At 25.6% G+C, this 21267-nt stretch overlaps 1 protein-coding gene across 1 annotated transcript in view; it reads left to right on the top strand.

The window, feature by feature from the left end:
- The window catches only part of LOC112597076, a 52147-nt gene that overhangs the window by 5385 nt on the left and 25495 nt on the right, over nucleotides 1–21267 (top strand).

Raw genomic sequence — 21267 nt, 5'->3', positions numbered from 1 at the left:
AAATTAGAAAATTATATTATTTGTTTACAATTTAAAAATTGTATACCTATTGGTTTTATGATAATTGTAGTGTAGATTAAAGTGTAGTGGTCGAGGTAGTGATGTATGTATAATTGTTCAGTGAACATTATATAAATAATAAAAAAAAAAAAAAAAAAAAAAAAAGGTGCAAGAATAGATTCAGTATACTTACGTAGTTATCAAATTTTAAACAACTATATATTATGATATGACTTTTAATCTATCAAAGCCCCTTTGTTGTGAATAAGATCAGAAGTCTAAAGTATAAGTTATGTACAATACGTATTTAGACCCATATTATTTTTTATAACTTATAAGTTACTAACTTACAATAACTGTAGGTATAGGTAATCAAAATAAAATATTTATCTTAGATAAAATAGTTATATTTTTCATTAATGAACACTAAAACTTTGAACTTATATACCAGTGTTCTCTGGTCATTCGTGTGTTTATTATTGGTTACGATCTACACCGCTAATAGTGTTGAATTTTTTGTAATCTACTGATAAAATATTATTTATAAATTATAAATTATAACATATAAGTTATAATTTATAAATTTTAAAAATAAAGTGATTTTGTATAAATATTAATATTTAACATACATTCTATTACAATTATTATGTTTCAATTTTTAATCTATGTGTTTCAATTTTTTAATTTTCAAGCGAGTTTTGAACATGCAAAATATTACAGTTTAAATTTGACTCTGTATTTGATTTATGTTATAATTTTAGAATCCTATAATGTCAATAATGTTTCATCTTTAAATTTTATTTACAAATCAGTTGAGAATTGCAATATGATTTATAATGTTATACTATTAATACTTCTATACCTTTTGTTTAAGACTTCTTTAACATATTTCGATTAGAAAGAGATGTTTAAATGAACATAAATTTGAATAATTTTTTATCGTTACTGCTGTTTTACTTTGTTTTGTCATTGTAGTATTGCTTGATGTACTTTTAAAGACAAACAAATAAAGATTCAAATTTATCTACTTATTGTTCATAATAATACTGTAAGCTTTACTAAATCACGTGGATCACATGTAGCTTATAAATAATACTAGACCTAATTAGCTAAATTATGAAGTTATGTTAAAACACTTATAACTTATAATTATCCGTCATACTCGAATGAAATCTTTCAAAAATATTGCCGAAAAATGAATTTGTTAAATTTATTATCAATATTTTTATTACTTTTATAGCATATTTTCGTTACCTATTAAATTTTATTGTCTGTTAAAATTTACTGTTTATTATACTCACTTAAACCACTTTAACCTTATTTAAAATCTATTGTTTTACCATTATAAAAAATGTATAGTATTTATGTCCAATGTCCATATTTGTATTTCTGAATGTTATATGTTTTGAAAAGTGACAATTTTGATTCAATATCTCACACTATTTGTGTATAGAATTTTTTCATAAATTATGTTATTATTTAGTATGCAAGTAAATAATGCCGTTATTGGTGTTTAAGTACTCATCCGAATATTCATTTGACAACAATTCATTAGGTACATTTATATTCTATTATATATACATGCTTGTTTCTATATATTTATTAAGCTGTATTAAAATTATATAAAATGTATAAAATAAAAATTAATATAAATCGTTTCATATTTATAAAGAAAATAGTATTGTTTGGAAATATTTTTAATCGATTTAATTTATTTAAATTTATAAAAGTGACATTCATAATATTTATGAATGTTTATTTAATTTTCAATAATATAATAATTTATGATCAAATAAAAGTTTTTATACTTTTAGTTTTAAGATGATTACATTAATAACACTATAACGCTAATCATTAATGTATATATTTTATTTGGTATTTTATTTTGAATCGTATATACCTGAGGTATTATTTATACTGAGTGGTTCTTTAATCGAACAACACTCATTATTTCAAAATCTATTAACGTTTATGAAAATATATTTTTTACATAATTTCCAGTTGAATTAAAACAAAATTTTCGCTAAGATTAATCACAGTGAAAGTAATTAGTAAATGTAATAGTAGTTAGAGAAGTAGATACTTTGACGGTGGCTATTTTCCGTAAAAAACGACATAGGTATTAATTTTTTTACTATTCATCTCGCTATTTATTTTCCTGCAAAAAAAAAAAAAAAATTCTAGATAATTTTTCTACATTATAAAATTTTTATATTATCCTGCTTTTATTAATTTGAATACCTATCTATATTATTTTTTGATTAAAAATTCCGTTTTATATATTTATTGAATGTTTAAACATAAAATATGAAATAAATTAAATTAAAAACTATTGTGATAAAACATGTTTTCATAATAATTTAGAATTATATAGGTAGTCTAAGAATTTAAAATTAAAATACAACATACAAATTATTGTTAGCTCTTAAAAGTTAATAACATATAAAATATGTATATATTAATATTAGAAAATATTCATAAAAAATAAATATAGGCATTCTTACTAATAATTACACATATTTTATTATTTTACCAAATAATGGATGTTTAAATAAAATAAATAGATATGTACTTAAAAATATATGGATCTAACTCAAAATACATGATATAACTTATTCTATGTTAAAGTATTTCTGTTTGTAATAAATATTTTGTATCTATTTTAAAATTTGATTTTACGAGGAAATTAAAACTTTCATGTAATTAAGTTGATAAAAATATTATAAATCTATAACAGTAGTTAGTACTAGAGACGTATACTTGTGTGTGCATTTTTGAATCATGCTTAGTCAAAGTTACGAGATTATCAACTGTTAGTGTCATTCTCAATACAGTATAACTCAGTTAATGTGTCTATTCTGGCTAAAATATAAGCAAAATATTGGATATCATGTCATAATATATATTATAAAAATATCATTTTAATGTTTGATGGCGAAAAAATATAATTCTAGTCCAAAAAAATATATAAAGGAAACAGTGACGACGTTTTGTATTTTGGGGGGAGGGGCCCAGGACATTATTCTTGGGGGGGGGGACCTTAATGATTATGGAACTAGATGGTAAATACACTGGTTTTTACTTTTTTATTTTTATATAATACACCTGATAATCTTTTGACACTTCAAGTACCAATTTTCAGTTAACAGTAGTGATATATTTTAATATTCTTATAATTGACGATTTATTTAAAATTATTTTAAACAGATAGATAATTTATTAGATATTAAAATTAAAACATACTTATTACAATTTATATTTTTATGCTTTATACTTGTATTTATTCAACTATGAAAAACAAATAAGTAGACACAGGACCCTGGGCATTTGCTCGGAGTGCCCTTATCTTTCTAACACTGTAACTGAAGGGAAAATGGAAAGTCTCTGCCTACCTCTTTTTTTGGTAGAAATAATCCCGTTTAAAGCTTTTAATAACTGATAGTATGATGTTAATTCTAAAATATAAAGCATGCTATTACGTTATTTAATTATATAATGTATATATATTATCGGATATTTTCAATAAATAATAAATATTATTCGATTTGTTAAACACTTTGCATTAATAACCTTTTAGTAAGAAAAAAACAAAAAAAAAAAAAATTGAATTTAATACAGATTTAATATAACATATCATGTAATATTTAATCTTGAATAGGTTGTTTTTATAATCTGTTTAACGTTTAATAATGTAAATACTTGCAAGGATAGTATATTTGATAACTATCAGATATTTTTTTTTAGTTGCGTCTCGGTAAGCATTATATACCTAATCAAATGATCAACGTTAATACGTGTTTATCAAAAGTAGATAATCGTATGCCATATGGTCTATGGAAATATTAAATCTAAAGGTACCTACAACAGTAGATATCTTTGTAATGTATACAATTTATAAGTACATTTGTAACTTGAATTGAATACATTTTAAAAATAATTTTTAGAAAAATAGTGTAGAATATTTAAAAAAAAAAATTTCAGCCATGTAGGTTTTTATTAAAATTATTTCTTTTAAATTTCAGTCTAAATATTAACATATTTTTATGATAACTGAATTATAATAGTTATCTTATGAATAATTTAATTGAAATTATTATTATATTTAAGTTTTAGTTACTAAACATGCATTATAAACATTTTTTTAATTATTTTATTATACCTAGATATTATAATTATTTTTATGAAACTATTGTAAAAAATAGGAAATAACTTAGAAATAACATTTTTTTTAAATTTAATCAATAATATTTTTAACATTCTTTAAAAATATTTCTTATATAGGTATAATAAATATATTATTAATCACGTACCTATAATAAATACACGATAAATCAATTAATTATTATATTGATACTTCTACGTAATTGATAGTAAGAGAGTAACTAGAAAAAAAATAAAAGGCGGTGGTAAATTCTTTTGATTTTTAAAACTAGTAATTTCTCCTGATGATAAAAACTCCCGAATCAACATTATGTTTATCTGAAGTACCTATTGTATTATTTATTCAAACTTAATTTTAAAATTAAAACTTCAAAGTTATTGTCTATACAAAAACAGTGACATTTTTTAAAATTTGTAAGTTTATATTATTATAAACATTAAATGATAATGATATAGTTACAATGTACATAGTTATCACAGATTCAAAAAAAACTTATTTATACCTTATAAGAAGTACTTACGTAAACTCGAGAGAATTTACTAACGATAGAGTTTACATATCATTAAAGTCGGGAGAGTTTACAATTATCCAAAAATTGCACACTGGAACATTAATTACCCATGAACTTTTCTTAACATTTTTTATTAGGACCTGAGTTTTCTACCGATTAGAATTTCGAACCAAAGTTTTTTGCATCGAGGTAACTATTTTTATTGACATTTTGAATTTCCTGGATACTTGTATAATATAATTTATGTAAAATAAAATAGGTACCACGTATATATGAGTATCTCTTTGTAAACGAACTAAATTATATAGCCAGATAAATGAATAATTATCATGTAAATTTTTTATATTTTTACCCATATGCATTCTCAGCTAAAATGATTCTAAACCATAGGTACGAATTAGTGTTAGTGCTGCTCTTTAAAAAGAAGTACCAACGCAATAATTATCAAATTAGTCGTGCTCTTTTTTGTTTGGCTACAAGCAACCTAATTGTCTGTTAATACTATTGTAATACTAATTTTACTTTATGGTCGCCTTAATAGTTATTTATCCTACCATAGTATATTAGACCGTATAAAATATAATATAAGTAAAAAATGTACATACATCATACTGTAAAGCTATGCATTCAATGTAATGTATGTTGGGTGATTATTTTATCAAATAACATTCATAAATTAAAATTTATTAAAGTTTTTGAAAAAAAGTGTTGTTTTATTTCGATTGAAAGTTATGTAAGAAAAAAAATATATGTTCTCACTTAAAATAATGAGTGTTATTTGATAAAAGAATCACTCTGTATACATGTATAGAAACAGACACATAACATACCGAGTGAATCATATAAAAATCTTTCAACAATTGAAAATGCGGTGTAGGTAAGTCTATTTACTCAAAACGACCATTGAAAAGTTTTGGGTGTAAAAATTATTCACATATTAAAGATATAAATATTCAGACTGTTAGATTTGGATGTTAACAATATCATGTAATTACTGTTATATTAGTTATTAGTATAAGATATAAATAAAATATAATATAATAATAATATAATATACTCGTTAGTCATTATACAGGCAGATATTTCTTTAATAGTTCATTAGATTACTTATTAATTTATTTAACATTCGATCAATTAGAATTGACATTACGGAACAGTGAACATTGGTCACAACACTACAAAATAATGTACTGAGCGACCATCCTATGTCGAATACTTTCTCCGTATTTTACGTCTTCATTTTATATTTTTTTCCTTATTTTGACATCCTATGCAGTTATTCTTCATCAAATATCATTTTAAAATAACAAATAGATTTAGCTGATTTAGGTCTGTAAAAATCAATTGAAATTATTAGAAATCGCTACTATTGATGGATAAATTAATACTTACCCAAGTATTGGCTATTTTAAATTTATTAGACATAACTAAATAATGTTTATGAATATATTTTCGTTTAAAATAAATATTTTTAAACTGAATTTCTAAAAATAATTTTAGTTTAAAGTATAGAAATGTTTTACAATGAGGTTAGTTTTATACCATTATGATTTATGACTTAAATATTTTGATGATTTTTTTAAGACTAAACAGTTTGAAGCCATATGTTTAGAACTTTTTAGTTGAAGGTGCAACCTAAACTTTAAACAATTTTAATCACTTTAATTTTATATCTATTTTTTAATTTGTTTTTTTAGTAGGTATAATTGGTCTTTTTTAAAATTAGTAAAATAAATGTAATGAAGTGTAACTGCCATTTAAAATTTCTGTAAACAATAAAAAAAAATGTTGATTTATATTTTTCCATTGAAAATGTTGTATTATCAACTGATAAATTTGCTATAAATAATTAAATAAAATAATTACGAAAACATACAAATATATAAAAAATTATACTTTATAGTTTTATAATTATTAATAATAATTGTATTTAGATTTATAAATACATTAGTGTATTAGGTTTCTTATGAATAAAAAAATTATGTTCTTTTAATACTTATTTCTTCTATCACATTTTATATTTATAATTTATAATGATTTTTTTCTGTATCTATAGCTTAATAATCATTAGCCTTATTCACTTTCCATTATTTCCCCAACTCTATTAATCTGGGTAAGGCTATTTTCTTTAAATATGTCTATAATAATTAAAACATATATATTTAGGTTATTCAGATTTTAGTTTTTTTCTTTTTATTTACTTTATTGTTAAATTTTACAGTTGTTAGTATAACATATAATATAGAATTTAATTGCATGTTTATATTGATATTGTTATATGATTGTAAGTGCAAATCAATTAATTGACCTTGATTCTCTTCAGTTAAGTGATAATAATATTTAAGTAACATAATAATTAAATTACCTATTAATGGAGGGGGCGTAAACAAAACTTAAAAAATGTGCGCCCTAGGCTATCATGGTATTTGCGCCTTCTCAGCAAGGGCCAAATTGAAAAAATAACATTTTGTTATACTAGCACTAGCACGCTTTGTTTGCAATATTTTTTTGTTTTTTTCAATACATTTGTAGTTATTTGCCCGCACAATATCAAATAGTTTCCATGGTTTTTGATACGGTGAGACTTCAAATACACGTGGTCAATGACATCATGTGTTCTATCGTTAAACAAAATTTCAACATGCACAACGAATTCGATGTCATACAATGATGGCAATAACCTCATCTGTTTATATTTTTTCATTACTTTTTACCCTTTACTATGTATATTTCCTAACTAATCTAACACGTTTAGTACTTTCTATACATAAATGGTCTACTTGTTTTTGGTACAATTGAACTTAAATATGTGCAGCTGTGGTGAGAACATTTTTAGACATTGTAAGACCAGCTGGCATTTGGTACATCTCATTAATTACAATCTCTTGTATAGATATGTGTATAGAAGTAAAAAAAAATATTATTATAACTCCAGTTCATAAGATAGATAAAATTCACTGTGGGTATATTATGTAAGAAGTATTATTATTTTAGTCGGAGACTATTTTAATTATTCACTAAATTGACTTAACACTATTGCCATTGAATAATTAAATATATTTTTTAAATAATTATCATGTTACATATCATTGTATCACATAATATGTATCTGATACAACATGATAACAATCGCGATTAGGAATTGTGTAAAAAACGGTATAACAAAAGCAGTATAACGACATGGTTCCGTTAGATAGGTATCAGAACAATGCGACCAAAGCATTCATCTTGGCGAATTACATGCTTTCTACTGCAATATAAAAAAAAAAAATATGTCATCAATAAATCCCTACCAGTTTCATTGTATCATCGATTCTACCTGTACTCATACGTCTATTCAAGTTTGTTTCAAAAAGTCCAGGATCCAATTTAATAGACAATATTTAATATAATATATACTATTTTTATACATATAAGACACTACATATTATACTTATAGGCAGATCAAATATTTTAAATTTAACGTCTATAATGATACTATAGAAGGTTTATTTACTTATAGAATATTTTAGAGTGAGTATTGAGAATTGTGGTTTTCGAAGAATAAACAGTCATAATATACAATAAATTTAACTTTAAATGATTTTCTTTAGCTAAAGTTAAGTATTTTATATACTAAAATCTTATTCATAACATTAAGAATTGTGATATGAATATAAAATTTATGACAAATGTATTATTATTATTATATCATATAGTTTAAGAGAAAGGATATACTTCGTATAGTATCCGTATGAAGTCCTAGCTGTCTCACCCACTTGTTGGTCATTATTCGTCGTGCAATTTATTTGCATTTGAACATGTAGTCTACCTTTATAAAAAAAATCTATGTCAAATTCGTGTGTTCATCGTCTATTGTTGTATGTATTATTCACTGTATATATTTGACGTAAAATATTTCTAGGGTAGTAGTGGCCATGTGCTTGGACCATAATATTATAACAAACAATTTCTTATAATAGTTTATTATTTCAAATTAATTTAATTTTCTTCTCTTTTACTATGGATTATAAATTATAATTTCACAATATTATGTATGTACTAAAAAAAGTAATCGCTTATAGTATCTATACAGCAAAAGCTGTCAATATAATATTATATGAAAAACAAAAATTATTCATTATTTTTTCTGCACATTATTATGTATATTTCAATTAAAATCCTTGTATATGTATAACAATAATACACCATTATTATGTAAACCTCTGGTCAGTTATACCATATGTGTTCTAACATGGAACGAGGTTAACGGCCTGTGTAGTGTGTATGCATGTGTGTAGCGTAGGTACAGTGTATGGGTTTGAGATCGTGCGTGCATGTGTGTGTATACTTACTGTATATTATATGTACCATCATTCTATACTGTTCGATGTCAGTTGGATCCGAGCAACCGTGACAAATGATCTTTTACCACGGTCAGTCCTTATATTCACCCAAAACACCATGATCATATTTTTCCAATGGTTTTTATGTAACAAGCATAATATATGGATTCAATCATATCATACAGTTTTTTCACCGTTCGAAAAAAATTTGTTTTTTTTCGCCCGCTTATATTGTGTACACTGACAATAGACATCATGCACTTTACAAGTTGCCGCCACTCTAATACATAATGCATATCAGTTATACGCGCGTGTGGTCGCTATTGCTGTCCAAAACAAAATAATATTATGATCTCCGGGTGATAATATTATTATTATTATATGTGTGTATACGTGATCAGATACATTTTGTCCAATGGAGTTGCATCATATATTTTCCCCTACCCTACTCTTCGGGCCATTTTATTTTATGTTTTACACTGACGTGATGAATATAATATGTAGACCACAACTATAATGTTATATATAAATACTAAATAGGCACATTTTGGGGCGACGGCGAATGGCACTTCACTGTGTTGTATACTCGTATAAATAATAAATATTATGTTGATATTATAATATCAAAATATAATATATTTAATATAATGTATGTATTTATCTAATCATACTTATGCAGACTCTGATATGTGTAAATACTAAATATACTACGATTATTTCAGAATAAATTTTCATTCGAGTCCTCTGATCGAAATTTATCCATATTATATATTTATTTTGTGAATTTTGTTGTGCTTTACATTTAATAATATGTATGTGTAGGTATATTGTTAATGATGTTTGATTGGATTTATTGTTATTGTACATGGTTATTATACACTGTATTTAAAGTTATATGTTGTACATGAGTATAAAACTATCATTACATTTTTTAATGTGATACATAATTTGTATTGATTTTATTTTTTCGGTTTAATATTAAATGTATTTTTAAGTTTTTTAATAATAAATCTGTGATATAAGTAGGTACTACAATGTAATAAGAATAATAAAGCTTTCTAATTTTGAAATTCTTATCAGGATAACATATTATTTTATACTATAATACCTTTTATTAATACCAAATATTATAAGTCTATTTCTACAAAATAGCAAACGTAACTGAAAGTTAAGAACCAAATAATGTTTTTTACATTATCGCGTGATTATAAATTAATGCTTGATACCTTGATAAGTTATTTATAGTTAATTTATGTTTTTACGATTTATAATAGGTTTTAATATTTTATTATTTAAAAGTAAATATATAGTAAGTAAACTATATATTATATTCATTTTAATTCAAAGTATAATTAAAACTACGTTAAAAAAAGCGGTCCTAATTATTTATAAATTATTTAAAAATCTATATGCACTCCTTAGTTTTCATGTTGTGTAGGATTCTCTAACTATATATGTATGTTGGATTTATATATCATTAAAAAATTTAGAATAGGTACTATTAATATATTATTTATAAAGATGAGTTAACCAAGGGAGAAAATGAAAAAGCAAAATAATTTCTTCCGTTTAAAATTTATAATACTTATATCTAAGTATTAATATATACCTATATATTTTTTTGTTAAGGAAGTTGGTGACCACATTTTGGTATTTTATAATCTAGACGTTATCAAATTATTTAATGATTTATTCAAAACCTGTACAATCTTAGCAATCATATAATTTCCACAAAATACTGTAAATGTGATATATCTTAAATAAAGAGTAACATATAATTTAGTTTTGTAAAATATTACGCAATCGTTTTGTCTGTAATATAAATAATATAAATTATAAGATATTTATTTGACGTCATTATAGATGCCTGTTGATTGCTATTATCATTATTATGTTGAAGTCAAAACTAAAATTATGGTATTCGTGTATCCTTATAAGTCATTATTATTAACTAAATTATACCCATGTGTATTAATCAGTGTTATGCAATTTGGTAGTTATCACATTGTTAGTTTGTTTATTTTCTTGTGAAATGGAATTGACTGTTCGAGAAGTTGAAAATAAATGCATTATTATTTGTTACAATAACTTATAATGTATTTTTTTTAATTGGTTATATAAACGTTATTACTTTTTTACTTTAGAATGGGCTTTAAAGTTAAAAGGATTGAAATTAATGTACACGTGTGTTGTATACATTATCTAAAATTATTATTTATAACTTTATAACTTCATAAGATACACAAATTCTAATTTTATATTATTTTAATACCATAATGTTAATAGAATGGGTCACTAAATTTTCTGTTTTCTCATGTTGACTTTATGGAAAAATATATGTGACAACTTATAGAAAAATATAACCAGTTTATAAATACCATTACATTTTCTTAAAAATAAAATATATAATAAACTTTTAATTTGATTATCAAATAATTAATTGATTCTGCAAGTAAATAGATTTGATAAATATCTTTAGATTGTATTGTATTATTTTTTTACTGTTGAAACTTAATTAAAATAATTAAAATAACTTAAAAAATGAATAGTTTTGTTTTTTTACATAATTTTTTGAACATACTATTATAGATGTTTTCCATTAAATCTTAACGGTAATATTGTATCTTTTAATATAAGTTAAAGCTTGCATATCTTTGTGATTTATTTTTTTTTTAATTTCCTAAATCATACATATTATGGTAGGTATTGTTATTAAAAATATATCCAATTAATTACAATGTTATGAATAAATAAAACATGTTAAAACTACTATGCATGTAGGTTCTCTGGCATTGCTTATTAACTATAGTTGAGTTTAACAACGGACTAAAAAAAACTATATGTTTATTTTATATAATAACATAGCATGATTTAAGAACATTGTTTAATGCAATTTTAAGCCTTTTTGATAACTCGGACAATATTGACGTAGCACTAGTAAAGGTTTGATGATTATTGATACAAAATATTTCAACAAACTCAAATACCTCATACTGTCTATGTTATTTAGTCTATTCCAACGCATGCCTGTTGCTCATTTTAGTCGGATTATCACGCCTATTGTCTTAGAGAAAACTACCTTCGCAAATGACATATACACGTATATAACAACAAAATAAATTGCAAGTGATTTATTTAGCGGATTATCGTCCGGTTAGGTATGCTATTAAGTATATAGTATATAATATGTATTGGTTAATGTGGAGATTACTGTGGGACTTGTGTCATCTGCGCGGGCAAGATTATAACCTTGTTCTCTGATGAAGCGTATATATTTCCCGAAGCTACTGAATATAATTTATTATATATTATACTCGTATAACATACAATACAATTGGCGGAGGCGGTTTTTTTTTGTTATAGACGAATAGATGGTATAGATGCATTCGATTGTGAGCCAGATAATAAATATTTTATAAAAAATTAAATTAAAAAGTAAAAAAAAAAACATAACCATGGAGGTTTTCAGAGAATAAAATACGTATATACAGGCAAGAGGCTGTGGGATTGTGACACGTTTTAAAACAATGCTAGTGAAGAAGACGCATGCGGTACACTTGTCTATAGAAACATGTGAAGTAATTTATATATATATAGATGCCCACACCAGTGGAAAAGTTTAAAAAAAAATAACAATATGATTTTTAAAACAAATAATGGTTAGTTATAGCAATAATTACTTACGGTTGAATTTTAATGCAATTTGTAGTTTTTTTTTGTAAGGTATTTGTTCTGGTACAAATCTATTTTATAACTTGTTAACGGCATTTTTTTTTATTCATTATGCCTATTAAATGTTATAATTTTTTTGAAATTTTCAGCTTTTAATTTATAATTACATTTTTATGATTTATTGACTATTTTATACGTAATCTTAAAATTAAAAAAATATGTATTTTCAAATACCAAATATTGCAGTATCTATGTATTTTACTATCAAAGCAATCAATTAAAATTAATTCCATTTAAATTATATAGGTAAATAAATTAACCGGATACAGACCATCAGGCAATATAATTTAATATTTATACATGATAAACCAAATTTTGCATCATAAAATTAATGTAATTTAATCAGATTATCAAACTAAATAATTAAAATAATATAACTCTGTGCATTCTACAATCTACATATTACATTTTAAATATTTTAAAAACTTAGTATTTTTTTTTTAGTAAATTTTATAAGTGCATTATTTAAAAATTTTAGGGGATCAATACATTTTTTATAAATTAGTTCTATAATAATAACTACATCGATTTACGACTGTTCGTGATGGGATCATTTATGTATTCCTCTTAATAAAAGTTATGTACTTTTAAAACTTTGTGAAATAAGTAATTACGAATTTAACTTTTAAACTTTATTTTAATTCATGTCTAATGTTACAAAATATGTCGATTTAAACAAGATATTATCACATATTTTAACCCAAGCTATTTTCATAAATGTTTACAATCCTAGGTAATAAAATATTGATTTATTTCAGTAGCGATTGTGATTTATGATTAGATACACAAGTTGCTGTAAAAATAATTTTAAGATTTAAAATTTTTTTGAAAATTGAATATTTCTCATTTTAATTATTAATAATAACTTAATATCATTTGTATTCTTTTATTTTTTCTTTGTTTGAAAAAAATAAAACATTAGATCTTGAATATTGTAATTTGGCAAACCGTCCATTTAAATAGAATAAAATAAAATATGTAATGCTATTTAATGCTTCTTAGGTTATCTATCAAAGTTTCCCTCCGCAGAACTTCCATGCACTCCATTATCTCTTTTTGTTATAATAATAACTTTATCGAAAAATACTTCCATGGTTACATAATATTATATTACTTACCTATTATATTTATTTTTCTGTTGTAATAGTAAAAATATTGAACATCGATATAATGCATATAGAAACGTATGCCTATGCTTTAAATTTATGAAGTGTAAATGGATAATATATTATTATAGATATAATTTAATATTTGAATATTTATAATTAGATAACGGCTATTAAATAGTACTTAATTGTATTATAATATTTTGTTTAATTTTAAACGATTTAATAAAAACTAAAATACTTTTACAAATGTGTTATAGGTATTTACCTCCAGTTACTTCAAAACCCATATAGTAAAGTTGATTTTAACAGTCTTAAATAAATCAATATATTGACTATATAATATACTTTTCATATATAGGTACACATGATATTATTTTAAGTTAAACATTAAGTACTTAATTAGTACACACGTTTTATTTTTAATTAAATGTAACTAAAATATTTCATTTATTTTGCGTAACAACCTAAGCAATTTGAATTTGATTTGTTATTAATATAGAAGATTATTTTAGTATCAATAAGCATAAGAAAATCGGTTTGTTAAACATTATAAAATTGACCGTGTGAAGTTTGATCGAGTGGAGTGAGTGGTCAGTATGAAATAATAAGTAATAACTGTAAATATTTTATTTTTTTTTTTGTGTATAACTATGAGTATACATTGTTGGACGAGATAATAGTAGAAATATAAAATATTTTTTATACAATTTAGTATCTTACTATAAGACATTATTTAGTTATTGCGTTATTTAACTATCGATGAGAACTATACTCATTTACTATCGTTTAAAACACATACATTTTATTTACATTAACTTAATTTTAATGTTAACATGAAATATTTTTTTTTTATCATCAAATATGTAGTTTATGTACTAAATAAGTATAATTCGAGTTTATTTGAGTTAAATTTAAATTTATTAAATCCAAGTATTTGTATAATGTATTGAATACAAAGAATAGAGTACTAAAAAAAAATTCAATCTGATATTGAAATATTATTAAAGTTGCATTCTAAATATTCTGTGGGAAAATTCTTTGTATTCCACAGTTCTAGAAGTAGTAATTACTAATTATAATATGAATAGTATGGATAAATACTTATAAAACACAAGAAATATGCATGTTTTACCAAAGAAGTTTATAAATGGAACATAACTGTTTCCTAGATAAAGATAACATAAATGATATTATTGAAAGGCATATTATATTAGAAGTATTCAAATTAAAAATTAAAATTGTATCATCTAATTTATGTAATTCCATTTATAAAAGATTTACCAAGAAGCACATTGTCTTGTCTTATAAATTAATCTAATGTACTTGAAAAAGGCTTTATTTAATAAACATTATTAAATTATTCTTCATATAAAAAGTCTGACGGTGATTATGTATATTATTTTTTAAGTAGGTAGGTATATGCGAAATATGTAAATTGATATCACAATGTACATATCTGCTTGATTGAATTCATACACACAAAATACTAAGTATATATATATCAAGTACAAGGAAGTTTACATTCAATTATTTTTCAAACAAAATCGGATCTGAATTTGATCTTGATTTAAATTTAATTTCGACGCAAAACGCCCTCTGTATACGTACAATATCAAATATATACTCAACCAAAATCTAATATATAAACCGTTACACGTAGCTCGTCCATGCATCGTGAGCTGCAATCCTATTTAGAATATTGTTTCAGGTTTCTTTAATAGGCGTTCGATCAATTGATTGCAACAACAGTCGTGTTCCAGAAGGAATAGGTGTTTTTGAATTTCCATATAGCGTGTCACAAAAGTACGAACTTAAACTTATTGCAATATTATAGTATAGTTTCGCCCAAATTTTCATCTTATTTCATTTTTTATACTCCTACGAGTTCTATTATTTAATCTTTTGTATATTTAACTACAATCAATACATACAATTGTTGTATTTTATATTTTTTTTAATACAGTGTTGAAATTATCCCAGCGAAATAATAATACATAATTTTATATTAAGCAGCTATATTTATATTTATTGTTTTTAATTGTTATTTTGATGTAGCACTCCGGTCTCCGATCCTATATACCGTGGCTTCAGCATTTTCATTGCAAGACCACCGCTATAGAAAGTCGACAAGTTTGAAAACTATGTGTGACTTGCGGAGGGAGACGAAAATGTTTTTCTCAATAACACGCTCTCATTGGCATCACCACAGAGTGGTTGCGGTTTTACTCACAACTACAATATTAATAAAATACGTAGTTGTGTCTATCCGTCAGAGTATGAAAAAAAAAAAATTCGAGAACTGCAACACACTATTTGTCCATCCCGTTAGATCACATTTTTTGGTTTTATTTCGGACAGCTAAAATATTGACATTCATTATGCCTACAGGTAAAATTTGTATATTACATACGGTTCTCGTTTGCTGCGACAACTTATTTTACGGAAAGCGTTTTCACGTCTTCTTTTTTGAGCACGTCACTGTATTTTGTGCACTCGTTTTTTTCGCACGTCGAATCATTTTTTTGTCTTTGTATTAGTGCAGATTCGTGATATACTGGCAATGAAAACAATTGTACGCAGGTGGTTATTTACGTAGGTGTGTGCATATGTGATTCTCGACATTAATTTTCGTAAATACAGTATATTATATTAGTTATTAAATTATTATTATATCCGCGAACAACCAGTCGGTGGAACCGGTTATGTCGAGACACCACGAAAACGCTTGCAAGTCGTTCCGTTTGAAAAATAAAAACTTGTCCCGGTGCGTTGCACTTTTTTGACGGCGGCTCGTCGAATATAGTCGAAGTATCCACTCAATACGATCGTGACCGAGGTGGCGCCCGTGCTCCGCGATCTTGTTTTTTTCGCAATGGCGGAATCTCGTCAAACATATTACATTACATATTATTATTACATTGTAGCGTACGCCGAGGTTGGCGAGATAACATTACAGCGTGGTCTTAATACAGTGTATTATATATGTAGATACTAATATGTGTATCTAGTATTATACTGTACTGACAACGTCTTCGCAAATACAACCGACAAACTTATATTTAACGTCTATATAGATTTGACAACAGCTTGGGACAGGTAGTTAATATACATATATAAACGTAATATACTAACACCTATACGGCTATACATAATACATATATGTATATAATATCAATAGTGCAACTATGGTGGTTTGACGAAATATTTCGACATGTCATGTAATGCGTGTGTAACTACATTTTTAGTGATGGTTTAACTAAATATAGTTGACATGTCCTGAATTCTGTGTTTATTAAATATATACTGAACATAATATTATAATATAATATACATGGACCTTGATATTGCAGTAATATATTATTATTATATAGCATTGTGTAGTTAATCACAGAGAAAATGAGAAAAGCTTAAAATTCAATACGGACAATACCATACATAAATTACAATGCCCATGGAAATTTTTTTTTTAAGTATTTAAAATAATTTCTCTATTTTATATGATAAGGATTTTAAACAGTCTCTAATAACATAATTATTTATGTAACATTTAGTACTTAGTGGTTTTAAATTTTTACGTTTGACTAGGTGTATAAACCAATACCACATAATTTATATAAATTATTGCAGCAATAACGCTCAAAACACTCAACAGAAGTTTATATACTTAATACATAGTACCTACATACACATATTTTATACATTACTCATAAATGTTTTTTTTTTTTAAATTATTATCTTTCTGTTTATGCATTGATGTTAATGTTTTATATCAATGAAAATGTTATTTCACTGATACAATAATTATACACCATTGATACCAAGAATCTTAATTATATGTTATGAAACATTATATAATCCGTATATTTGTTAATATTTTACTAAAAATAATCTTGCATGGACAAGTGAGTAAGTGGGTTAAGTAGGTTAGGTGTATTCTACGTTATAATATTTATATTAAATTATTATTGTTAAATTTAAAAATTAAATAGTCAGTTTGTTTAAACGTTGTGTATCCTAAGATACATATACACAAGAAAATAAGTTTGACTAGCAACGCTGCAATGACGTAATAAACCTGGTTGTTGGTACCAGGCACCGCCGGTTGACGTTAAATCGGCGTTATTAGTGTGACACTGACACGAACGTTCGCATTTCCTTGATTTATAAATTATCTTTATCTCGGAATGAAAAATATCGAAAAGTTCAAGTTTATTTTAAAAATTTAAAAAAAATTCTAAACACGTTTAGAATACAGACTTAAAGTTGTATTAACCGAATATTAATATTTAATTGAACGGGCTGTCCGTCTCGTCACGGTTGTCACATGCTGATTATTACGTTATGGCTGTGTGTGTGTGTATGTGTACGTGCGAGTGCACGCGTGCGTGTGTACTGTGTAGCCTTTAAATAAATTCGTACAGGAAATGTAAAACTAAAAAAAAAAAAAAAATAATTATAATCAACTTCTATTGCAATAGGTTCCACATAATATCACCATCACGTAGGTTTTATTATTATTTTTCATCTATTGTAAAATGTATAATGCAAATGCACACGCACACTCTTGCATAAACATATACGTGTGTGTGTGTAGCCGCTGTAGACGGCTGCAGCTGCGCCGAGGCCACGCGTCGTCGTGTGTGTGTGTGTGTGGACTAACGAAAATGTTGTTAAAATACTTATTACGCAATATTATTGGATAGGTAGAGCATTATGCCATTATGTGTTTCCATTGAATTTTCAAAACGCGCGCGTTGTGCCTTCCGAATTACTCGCCGACGAGTTTTTGATAACCGTGACTTCACATCTGAACGGGGCAACAACCCAACAGCATATAGTGGTGACTGCGCTGTATATAACCGCTTATTCGGTAGGCTGTGTTTTTTTATTCAACTCAAAACCGTGACAACCCGAAGCTTTCACTCGTTTTTACACGGCCAACCGTAGGTACAAAACATAATATTACCTATATCTACTACTGTTGTGTTATCGGTCGACGATGGTCTGTTTAGTTTACAACGCCGTTGACCGAAAACTGTTCGATCCCCGTCGTCTATTGCGCGCGTGTACAATCAGTATACACTTACGCGTAGGCGGCTATATTTATATTATATATATATATATATATATATATATATATATATATATATTATGTACCTATAAGACAGTCTCATCTAGTGCACACCCGTGTATTTTCGTTTCAGATTTTTTTTTTTTTTTTTTCATTTAGTTTCACGTTCCTTAAGTAATTATTTATAATGTAGGTTCCGTATTTTTAATGTCAATGGAACGTGTCGCGGGACATTATCGATTCTGCTACAGCACTGTTGTAGTTGGTGAGTGGTGACGAGGCAACAGCGGAAGGGCGTTGGTAATTTATTGGTATATAGGTATACTATTGTCGGCGGTTATACATTGTATCTACGTTTACGACGTGGTTTGGACAATAGTAAGGGGAGGGTAGGTCATTTATTATAATTTCTAGTTTCACATGCTATATTATTAATATCGTTGGATTGTCCGAAATCCTAAAAATTGGTCCCATATTATGTAAAATTGTATTACGGTTTTCTGCTGTCATATGGTTGTCGAATAAAATTTGTATATTATTATATTATATTATATTATATTATATTATACAGACCGAGTCGTTATGTATAAAAAAAATTCGTAATAACTGTAGTTGTTTTATAATATAAACATAGGTAGCACCTCGATGGCGTATACAGTTATGTGTTTTTCGATGAACGGATTCACTGTGATTTTTTTTTACTTTTTTTTCAGCTATTTTGCGTACCGGTTGTAATTTATCAAATACTTGAGATTTAATTTTGTAATTTATTATAATTATAACTATATATTTACATATAATATTATATAGTATATGAACAATAACCCTTTTATGTTGTTATGCAATTATGTTCACATTAATAAAGTATGAAGTTTAAATTAAATGTGAATAATTAAAATCCTTATGCCTCACAAAAATTATTCAGAAAAAATTTAACATATTTATTATACTGTAAAGGGGGGGGGGGGGGTAAACTACTCATACATTTTTTCTGTACCAGACTCCCAACTATATGTATTTCTATGTATTATATTCCCAAGTACTTCCACGTACCCCTAGTACTTTTAAGATATTTCTTAATATTTATTTACCCACTTCCACTAATGGTATGTTTATCCCTCTGCATTGTACAATGTACATTGATTATCACTGCTATACGCATATAATATATAATATTATATAATATGTAATGAGACCTTTTTCATGTTTTTTACTAGAAATTTCAACAAACTATACAATATTATTTGGTACAATATCTAAAAATAATAAAATGATGGCAAAAAATGTGCTTATTCTCAAATACTTCAACAAAGATTTTTTTTTTTTCATAAATCTCGATAGTTTTTTTGTGGATCTTCTTTCACGTACGCTTTGAGTTTGTCTTGGATGTTTTGACATTCTATTGTTTTAAAGGTCAACAATGCCAATGCGTGCGGATACAATTTTATATGTGCCTATACTATACTCGCCGTATGAATCCTCATAAATGACCATCATGATATCCGGCCATATTAATATATCGACTTTCATTTTTATTTTTTTCCTTTAAAATACCATGTTATATAGATACGTCTATATAACTTTCTCTGATGTCGTGGTCGTCCCGGACATCGCTGTATGCACCGCGCGTTTAGTTATTCGCCGTGCTCCGAAAAGGAAGAAAAAATGACTGTTAAAAAAAAATGAATAATATGCGCGTAATGATGCTACATTCGGTACACGCATATATATTATATATATTACATTTAATAGAAATGCTACAGACCTTTATGTCACTGTTAAAGGTAACTGGCAAGTAAGAAACGAACAAAAAAAAAGTTGACGATTCACTTGCCCAAGTTCATTATAGATCGCTGATAATTAAAATAAAATCGTCGTTGCTGTAGTATTTCATTCGCTTTCTACTCACGTGTAATTGAGTTTCCGATGCGTTATCTTTATAAACGAATTTTAAAATCCGCTTACATGATGATTTTACATTCTCGATCAAATCTTTTAGGTAAACCGTTTTGGTCTTGCACAGTTATTATATACCATAAGAACTCTCCTATACTCTATAAGTGTATAAGACCTGATATATATAATTATGAACATGTGCATGTGTATAAACATAACGCGTTAAGTATACGCATAAAGATGCCGTTAGATAAAATATATATCCGCGAACAATGCAGCAATTAAATTATTTTCTAGTTTATAACTAATAATATAATATATTTAAGTCCTATTACGTATACCTATTACCTATTAGACAGATGTTCGTGGGCTTACACAAAATTGAATTATAATTTTTAGTAATATATTTTGGATTTTCCGGTTACTAATGTAATTTATTGTCAAATGGTATAGGCATGGTA

Source organism: Melanaphis sacchari, unplaced genomic scaffold (genome assembly GCF_002803265.2).
Source record: "Melanaphis sacchari strain LSU unplaced genomic scaffold, SCAv2.0 Contig36_pilon_pilon, whole genome shotgun sequence".
Classification (NCBI taxonomy): Eukaryota; Metazoa; Arthropoda; class Insecta; order Hemiptera; family Aphididae; genus Melanaphis; species Melanaphis sacchari.
Note: the sequence above shows the minus strand (reverse complement) of the source record. Positions and strands in the feature narration are given on the sequence as shown.